Source organism: Schistocerca americana, chromosome X, assembly GCF_021461395.2.
Source record: "Schistocerca americana isolate TAMUIC-IGC-003095 chromosome X, iqSchAmer2.1, whole genome shotgun sequence".
Classification (NCBI taxonomy): Eukaryota; Metazoa; Arthropoda; class Insecta; order Orthoptera; family Acrididae; genus Schistocerca; species Schistocerca americana.
In genome coordinates, this window is record NC_060130.1 from 139822359 (window position 1) to 139833035 (window position 10677).

The window sequence follows — 10677 nt, forward strand, 5'->3', positions numbered from 1 at the left end:
AATCTTTCTAGCTGCCTCCTCTACATTCACCCCTCTGTTATACCAAAGTAAATGTTGTATTGCTGATGTTACATCTTTTCCCACTTGCCACTCAATTTTACAATGCTTAACTGTAGTTCATGATTTTCAAGTATGCAATATCCAATGCTTAACTGCAAGATGATAACTAGAACTTCAAATTCGAAAATGGCATTGATACATACACTGACAGCGTGGCGCCGCCTTCACATGGGCGGCGCCGGATTTCAGGCAGCGGGTGGCGTCTGGCCGGTGGCCTGCAGCCGCTGCAGCGCGAGGAAACGCCCGAGCGTAAGGTGTTATGATCGCGACGCAGCCACGAGCTGTCCTGCGGAATTGTTTCTGGAATACTTGTTATTGCGAGTGGGTAGAATGTTAAGCGAATTGTCTTCGATGTTGAATCAGACTCATACATCTTATAGTCTTGCCAGAATGTGCAGATGGCAGGACTTACAGTTGTCAGGGGCGGTCAGTTTCATTGGCCACCTTAAGTGAACGACTCGGACATAGTCTCTGTGGCGGCCGGGTGGCGGTCAGTTTTTATGTCTAAGACTGTACCTGTATTTTGCCAGATGAATGAAAGTCGTAATCAGTTGTTTACTTGTGACATGCAAAAAGTGTGAGACGTATTAGTACTTCTTGTCATGTCTTCAAACTTTTTGCATGTCACAAGTAAACAACTGCTTACGATTTTCTCTCATATATATATATATATATATATATATATATATATATATATATATATATATATATATATATATATATATATGGAATACTACTCTTAGATAATAAAAGAAAAAGATTACAAAAATCAGGTAATGTTAAATGTAGGTTACTGTAATAACAACCAAATATAACAAGAAAACTACCGTATCCCTTCTACCCCATAGTAAGTAGGCCTATTAAAAACTGTCTTCAAGAGTACCTCCAATTATCTACTACGAATAATGTTTCAGCAACTACGACAAGTGCAGAAAACGTGCTTACAACTTGCCTGCGTCAACAGTCAGGCAATAATACTGGAACCAAAATGATGCCTAGTGTTCTGATTCGGAACTAAATAAAGTTTGACGCTATAAAGTCGAATGAGCATGGCACAATTATTACAGGAACTTTTCGTTTCCAGCAAGGACTGTCAGATATTGGCTTCAGAAAAGCTTGTGATGCTACCATTATGCACGAACTATTAAAGAAATATGAGCTTAAAATGCAGTAAATTGTAATAAGCCTACCCGTGTTGCTTGACTAAAAATATTTTTAAAAAATTGACACCTTAAAATCAGAGTTTTCTGAGCAAAGTGAAGAACCCAACATTTTTATAGGCGTAATTAAATAAATACTGCCCCCTGCTTTCGTCTTTCTTCATTGCGTGGAAATGCTAACAGGCAAAATCCACCTTCGCCTCTATTGGAACAACCAAATGCAGCACAACCTGGCATCGTTCACGAACGTCTGCAGAACGAATTACAGATGTCAAAAACAATGCTGTACAATTACTAACGTGTTTACTTCAAACATGTAGGCCTACCGACTTCATCACAAAACGCTTCATTATTTCAACTCGTATTTAAGATCGCAAACGCTAATTACGTACTAAATCGTACGTACTTTAATCGTTTCCAAAAGTCCTCTGAACTTCAATTCAACTCAAAAGCACGGCGAACATAGGAAGCGCGAGAGACGTTTGGCAGAAAAATGGTGCCAAAGCTAATCAACCAATCACGGGCAACTTCACCTATGGCCACTCTCTTCCTATACAGGCTCTCTACTCCGCGGCAGCGATGAAGTGAGTATTTTCCCGTATGACCATTTCACGAATGTATCGTGAATATCAGGAATCCGGTAAAACATGAAAGCCCCGACATCGCTGCGGCCGGAAAAAGATCCTACGACAACGGGTCCAGCGACGACTCAAGAGAATCGTTCAACGTGACAGAAGTGCAACCCTTTCGAAAATTGCTGCAGATTTCAGTGCTGGGCCATCAACAAGCGTCAGCATGCGACCCATTCAACGAAACATCGATATGGGCTTTCGGAGCCGAAGGCCCACTCGTGTAGCCTTGATGACCGCACGTCAAAACCGACATTGGACTGCTGATGACTCGAAACATGTTGCCTGGTTGGACGAGTCTGTCATTCAAACTGTATCGAGCGGATGGACGTGTACGGGTATGGAGACAAACTCATGAATTGATTGACCCTGCATGTCAGCAGGGCATTGTTCAAGCTGCTGAAGGCTCTGTAATGGCGTGGTCGTGTACAGTTGGAGTGATATGGAACCCCTGACACGTCTAGATACGACCCTGACAGATGACACGTAAGTAAGTATCCTGTCTGATCACGTGCATTCATTCATGCCCATTGTGCATTCCGACGTACTTGGACTATTGCAGTATGACAATGCGACACCCCAAACGTCCAGAATGGCTACAGGAACACTCTTCTGAGTTTAAACACTTCCGATGGCCACCGAACTCCCCAGTTATGAACATTATTGAGCATATCTGGGATGCCTTGCAACGTGCTGTTCAGAAGAGATCTCCATCCCCTCGTACTCTTACGGTTTTATGGACAGTCCTGCAGGATTCATGGTGTCAATTCCCTCCAGTACTACTTCAGAAATTACTCGAGTTCATGCCACGTCTATTGCGGCACTTCTGCTTGGTCGTGGGGACCCTACACGATGTTAGGCAGGTGTACCAGTTTCTTTGGCTCTTCAGTGTATGTAATATATTTAAACAGGCAGAAAAAAATCAAAATTAAAACTTACTTGCAACAGAGACACATTAGCGTACCAATTTTTAACGTGTCCAATAGCTATGTCACTATGTTGTGGTTTTAATTTAGTGTCCTCCATTTCATGGATTCCACACGGATACGTTTATCGGTTTCTTGTTCAAAAAGGCTTACGGTCTTGACATTTATTCATAATGATGTGATAGTGGGGGGACGGGCGGGCGGTAGAAAGCGAGAGAGCGTCGGAAGGATGAGGGGGGGGGGGGGGGCTAGGTTGGCTATTGAGCTCGCTGACGACTTCCCCTCTTCAGGGGGTTTGATCTTTGACTAAGAACGTAGGAGGCGTCTGGTGCGTTAATATGACAATGTTTTGATTTAGAGCTTTTTCTGCCTGTTTAAATACAGGGTGATTCAAAAAGAATACCACAACTTTAGGAATTTAAAACTCTGCAACGACAAAAGGCAGAGCTAAGCACTATCTGTCGGCGAATTAAGGGAGCTATAAAGTTTCATTTAGTTGTACATTTGTTCGCCATTTCAGCCAATAAAGTTTTTGGTCCCTTTTTCTTCGAAGGTGCTACTGTAACTGGACTACAGCATCTGGAGATGTTAGAGAATTGGCTGTTCCCTCAGCTCGAACAAGAAGCACAACAATTCATATTTCAGCAGGATGGAGCGCCATCACATTGGCACTTATCTGTCCGTAACTACCTGAACGTCAACTACCCGAGGCGATGGTTCGGCCGCCAGGCAGCCCGTGACAGAGCACGTCATCACTGGCCTCCAAGAAGCCCTGACCTTACCCCCTGCGATTTTTCCTTATGGGGGTATGTTAAGGACATGGTGTTTCGGCCACCTCTCCCAGCCACCATTGATGATTTGAAACGAGAAATAACAGCAGCTATCCAATCTGTTACACCTGATATGCTACAGAGAGTGTGGAACGAGTTGGAGTATCGGGTTGATATTGCTCGTGTGTCTGGAGGGGGCCATATTGAACATCTCTGAACTTGTTTTAGAGTGAAAAAAAAAACCTTTTTAAATACTCTTTGTAATGATGTATAACAGAAGGTTATATTATGTTTCTTTCATTAAATACACATTTTTAAAGTTGTGGTATTCTTTTTGAATCACCCTGTATTTTACGTACGATCTATAAAAATATTAAAATTTATTTCTTAAAATTCTCGAAAAATTTTAATTTTTTATGGTGTTTGAAAGATTTTTACAGATTTTTTTCATATGTTTCACATGGGATCCTCTCCTTCTTTTATAGTTATCCTGATGATGCTGTTGTAATGCAGTGAAACTGGTTGAGACAGTAAAGAAATCATCAGTTACAGCTGTCTTGCGGTTCATTATACTTCCATTCATTAGAATTTTAGACTACGGGTTACAAAGAAACCTTTACGCGGTGCAGTCTGTTTGGACTAGATCGAGTAATTTACGAAAAGAGCGGCAAGTTCAATAAAATAAATCACACGCTGCTGAGTGAAAGATTTATTATGGAAACAACCCCTAGGCTGTGAGTACCACATTTGTCCGCGATATCTTTTATTCCAAGAGTGACAGCCTCACAAGATAAGCAGGAGAGTCATGAAGCCTAGAATGTTGAGGAGATGTACTGGTAGAAATGAAGCTGTGAAAAGTGGGTTGGTGGTCGTCTGTCGTGCCTGTATAGCTCAGTCGGAAAGAACTTTGTCTGTGAAACGTGAAGTTCCGAGTTGGAGTTCGAGTCCGGCAAACAGTTTTAGTCGACCAGGAAGCTTCAGAACAATACGCACTAGGTTGCACAGCGACCATATCGAGGAATGTGGTGCAAAGCATACGCCGTTGTTGGTCCGCGGACCAGTGGAATGTTTTATGGAGTGTCGATTCTCAGGACTTGATGGGACACATGGCATGCGTTGTGCTTACATGAGCGCAGTGTGCTAGAATTTCCGCTCGGGGTGAACGGTATGAAGTTGTTTACTCTGGGCTGATCTTGTGTCAATTGGTAGATGCTAATCGAAAGTGAACAATCGTGAAAACGTCTTAGATATTAGCAACCTTCTCGTATTATTGAGATAGTCAGGAATAGGATCTCTTTTGAATCAGCATAATGATCTTGTAATCTAAACACAGTTCATTAACTTCCTAGCGCATGGGTCTACAGTCGCTATAGGCTTTTTGGAACTTAAAAGCATATTGTCACCTTCGTGTGTCTAACATTTTTCAAATGACTGTTTGTTTACTTCATCTTTCACTTGCGCACTATCACCAGTTTGTGGCGAGTGACCATTTCTCAAGCACTCGATAATGGTCACATGACGAAATCAGCTAACCGTTAACTTAAAATTTACGAGAAAGAAAAAGTTGGAAAAATAGCTGTGGCCTTTGGGAGTCATTGCATTTTGGATTTGGTGGACTGGCCTGCACAAAACCATTTGCTGGACCTCATTCAGTGTCTTTGCGATGAACTAGAGCTTCGATGGTGTGTCTTTACACTATAGAACTTAGTGGAACGGTTTTTATGGAAGACATAACAGTGCACTTGTAGTAGTAGTAGTAGTAGTAGTAGTAGTAGTAGTGACAAGGGCGAGCTATAGGTTATTAGCAGCGTGGTTTGCGCCTGGAGGCTCTTTGCCACACAGTGCCTTTCTGTACGTTTATGTTAGCTCGAGTAATTCGTACTCATACATCTCTTAAAGCCAAAGATTTTCATCTAAGGGCTGTCTTTATAAATTTTGAGATACAGTTCCTTCACATTAGACTAGCAATCAGTCGTTAACAATAATCATTAATGTCTGAATACATTTTGCAGATTTACGAATACTTGACGTGCGTCAGGATATGATCGATATTTAATGTTATGCTTTATGAGGCGCCATGTGCGCTGTGTTTTAAATTTTTAACACCTGACGAATGAAATCAACACTGCAGCACCAGAAATTACGTCTCCTTGCTTGTTAGCGCAATGAGCCATCTCACTGTAAATAAATCGACTTGTATGCATCCGTTTAGTTCAGAATATTACAGCGATTGTCTCTTTGGAAACTGCGATTTTAGCTCACCGAGGCGGAAGTTTATCAGCCAGAACTGTAACAAAGAAAAACCATAACCATAACTGTACTCGTCCTCGTCCTCGTCTAACATGTCGTCTACAGCAAACTCCGTATATGAAAAGGTCTCTAGAACCAATACGTCCACCATCTCATTTTATTCACGAGTAAAGATGTAAACGAGCTAAAATAATTTGACAGTAAAATTTATCTACGGTCTATGATTACTCAGGTTCACAACAGTCAGTTTCAGGAAAAAAGACGGATGAGCATAGACACACTCTATGACAATTAACCTACAGGAATGACGTTTTCCGCCTGGACTGTTATTATGTGTATTTACTCACGATAGCGATGCCATTCTCACGTGACAGCTCACTATGAAGTGAAGTGCGTCACTCGAGAAATTGTTTGAACGTTCAATTTTTTCCTGTTTGCTTGCTTCCACAGTCCAGCAATATTTTATAAACGACACTTTCCGTCTTTACTGTTAAATGCATTTATTCATGACAGAGAATTCGGCCTATTATGCTATTCTCAATCAATAAAATTGGTAGCGTTCTTGCCGACCGCACACGACACTGCCAGCGCGCCCCTCCGAAGGTAGCCGAATAATGGACACCGACGAGCCGAAACATCATGACCATCTGGTTAATAGTTTGTTTGTGCGTCTTCGGAACGAAACATATCCCTGATACTGCGTATCACGGATCCGACAGTTCGTTGGTAGGTGTTTGTGGAGGTACGTGGCATTGGATGTCTACGCACAGGCAATGTAATTCGCGTAAATAACGGGCCGCTGATTTGCGTACGTGGTGATGGCGCCCAATTGCGACCCAGATGGGTTCCATAGGATTTACATCAGGTGAATTTGATCGCCAAAACATCAACGTGAGTTTACTGCAATGCTCCTCAAACCAGTGTAGCACTGTTCTGGCTCTGAGACACGGACAATTATACTGCTGAAAGATGACATCGCTGTCGGGGAAGACATCAAGAAAGGTGGTTCGCAGCTGTCAGCGTATCTTCGATTACTACAACAGGTCCCACGAAACCGGAGGAGAATGTCTCCCGTAGCATAACACTGCTCCCACCAGCTTGCGTCCTTTGCGCACTGCACGTTTCGAGCCGCCGTTCACCTCGATGATGGCGTTTGGTGGGGTGGAGGCGACCATCGACCTGGTGTAGCAAAAATTTGATACGTCCGAAGAGCTGACGCATTTCCATTGATCGACGGTCGAATCCTGATGGTTCCGTGCCCACTGCATCTTAGTTGACGATGTATTCGGGTCAACATGAAACACATATGGGTAGTCTGCTGCGAAGCTCCATATTAAACAATGTGCGATGAACGGCGTGCTCCGAAACACTTGTGTGCACCAGCATTGTGCTCTTTCGGCAGCGATACCATATATCACCGTCTACCCTACTTTACAGAGCAGACAATCCTCCGAACCCGACATTCTGTGAAGAGTCGTCGACGTCCAACCATTTAGCGCCTAGTGTGAGTTTTACTGACATTCTACCTCTTGCCATAGATGCTCACAACACTAGCACGTGACCATTCGACCAGCTTCGCCGTTTTCGAGATGCTCATTCACAGGTTTTGCGTAATAATAGTTTGTCCTTTGACAAAGTCGCTTGTTTCAATGGATTTCCCCATTTGTTGGCCATATCTTCGTTAAGGTGATCCCCAACCATCTCTGCGCGCGTGTGGCAGCAGCGTCACCGGGCGGCATCCACACTCGCGGTGGGCATTGGTCATAATACACTACTGGCCATTAAAATTGCTACACCACGAAGATGGCGTGCTACAGACGCGAAATTTAACCGACACGAAGACGATGCTGTGATATGCAAATGATAAGCTTTTCAGAGCATTCACACAATGTTGGCGGCGGTGGCGACACCTACAACGTGCTGACATGAGGAAAGTTTTCAACCGATTTCTCATACACAAACAGCAATTGTCCGGCGTTGCCTGGTGAAACGTTGTGATGCCGCGTGTAAGGAGGAGAAATGCGTACCATCAAGTTTCCGACTTTGATAAAGGTCGGATTGTAGCCTGTCGCGATTGCGGTTTATCGTATCGCGACATTGCTAATCGCGTTGGTCGAGATCCAATGACTGTTAGCAGAATATGGAATCGGTGGGTTCAGGAGGGTAATACGGAACGCCGTGCTGGCTCCCAACGGCCTCGTATCACTAGCAGTCGAGATGACAGACATCTTATCCGTATGGCTGTAACGGATCGTTGCAGCCACGTCTCGATCCCTGAGTCAATAGATGGGGACGTTTACAAGACAACAACCATCTGCACGAACAGTTCGACGACGTTTGCAACAGCATGGACTATCAGCTCGGAGACCATGGCTGCGGTTACCCTTGACACTGCGCCACAGACAGGAGCGCCTGCGATGGTGTACTCAACGACGAACCTGGGTGCACGAGTGGCAAAACTTCATTTTTTCGGATGGACCCAGGTTGTGTTTACAGCATCATGATGGTCGCATCCGTGTTTGGCGATATCGCGGTGAACTCACATTGGAAGCGTATATTCGTCATCGACATACTGGCGTATCACCCAGCGTGATGGTATGGGGTGCCATTGGTTACACGTCTCGGTCACCTCTTGTTCGCACTGACGGCACTTTGAACAGTGGACGTTACATTTCAGATGTGTTACGACCTGTGGCTCTACCCTTCATTCGATCCCTGCGAAACCCTACATTTCAGCAGGATAATGCACGACCGCATGTTGCAGGTCTTGTACGGGCCTTTCTGGATACAGAAAATGTTCGACTGCTGCCCTGGCCAGCACATTCTCCAGATCTCTCACCAACTGAAAACGTCTGGTCAATGATGACCGAGCAACTGGCTAGTCACAATACGCCAGTCAATACTCTTGATGAACTGAGGTATCGTGTTGAAGCTGCATGCGCAGCTGTACCTGTACACGCTATCCAAGCTCTGTTTGACTCAGTGCCCAGGCGCATCAAGGCCGTTATTAAGGCCAGAGGTGGTTGTTCTGGGTACTGATTTCTCAGGATCTATACACCCAAATTGCGTGAAAATGTAATCACATATCAGTTCTAGTATAATATATTTGTCCAATGAATACTCGTTTATCATCTGCATTTCTTCTTGGTGTAGCAGTTTTAATGGCCAGTAATGTACACTCCTGGAAATGGAAAAAAGAACACATTGACACCGGTGTGTCAGACCCACCATACTTGCTCCGGACACTGCGAGAGAGCTGTACAAGCAATGATCACACGCACGGCACAGCGGACACACCAGGAACCGCGGTGTTGGCCGTCGAATGGCGCTAGCTGCGCAGCATTTGTGCACCGCCGCCGTCAGTGTCAGCCAGTTTGCCGTGTCATACGGAGCTCCATCGCAGTCTTTAACACTGGTAGCATGCCGCGACAGCGTGGACGTGAACCGTATGTGCAGTTGACGGACTTTGAGCGAGGGCGTATAGTGGGTATGCGGGAGGCCGGGTGGACGTACCGCCGAATTGCTCAACACGTGGGGCGTGAGGTCTCCACAGTACATCGATGTTGTCGCCAGTGGTCGGCGGAAGGTGCACGTGCCCGTCGACCTGGGACCGGACCGCAGCGACGCACGGATTCACGCCAAGACCATAGGATCCTACGGAGTGCCGTAGGGGACCGCACCGCCACTTCCCAGCAAATTAGGGACACCGTTGCTCCTGGGGTATCGGCGAGGACCATTCGCAACCGTCTCCATGAAGCTGGGCTACGGTCCCGCACACCGTTAGGCCGTCTTCCGCTCACGCCCCATTATCGTGCAGCCCGCCTCCAGTGGTGTCGCGACAGGCGTGAATGGAGGGACGAATGGAGACGTGTCGTCTTCAGCGATGAGAGTCGCTTCTGCCTTGGTGCCAATGATGGTCGTATGCGTGTTTGGCGCCGTGCAGGTGAGCGCCACAATCAGGACTGCATACGACCGAGGCACACAGGGCCAACACCCGGCATCATGGTGTGGGGAGCGATCTCCTACACTGGCCGTACACCACTGGTGATCGTCGAGGGGACACTGAATAGTGCACGGTACATCCAAACCGTCATCGAACCCATCGTTCTACCATTCCTAGACCGGCAAGGGAACTTGCTGTTCCAACAGGACAATGCACGTCCGCATGTATCCCGTGCCACCCAACGTGCTCTAGAAGGTGTAAGACAACTACCCTGGCCAGCAAGATCTCCGGATCTGTCCCCCATTGCGCATGTTTGGGACTGGATGAAGCGTCGTCTCACGCGGTCTGCACGTCCAGCACGAACGCTGGTCCAACTGAGGCGCCAGGTGGAAATGGCATGGCAAGCCGTTCCACAGGACTACATCCAGCATCTCTACGATCGTCTCCATGGGAGAATAGCAGCCTGCATTGCTGCGAAAGGTGGATATACACTGTACTAGTGCCGACATTGTGCATGCTCTGTTGCCTGTGTCTATGTGCCTGTGGCTCTGTCAGTGTGATCATGTGATGTATCTGACCCCAGGAATGTGTCAATAAAGTTTCCCCTTCCTGGGACAATGAATTCACGGTGTTCTTATTTCAATTTCCAGGAGTGTATTTTGGCTTGTCAGTGTAACTCCAGGCTGGCCGAACTAGCTCCGTGTCCTTCACATGCAGCAAGACAGATGGATGGAGATAGAAGTCGTCGCAAATGGCCATGCCCACAAAGGAGCAAATTCGCTCTGCGCCCCTACATAAAGTCGGTGCAGAGAGCCGGCAGAAGACAACAGAGATGACCCGCCGAACATACGGCGACCCTTGTACGAAAGCCATCGACGCCAGCGCCACAAACGTCGGTTAGTAGAAGCAATTGCTCAGAACCAAGGAATCTGAAATTAT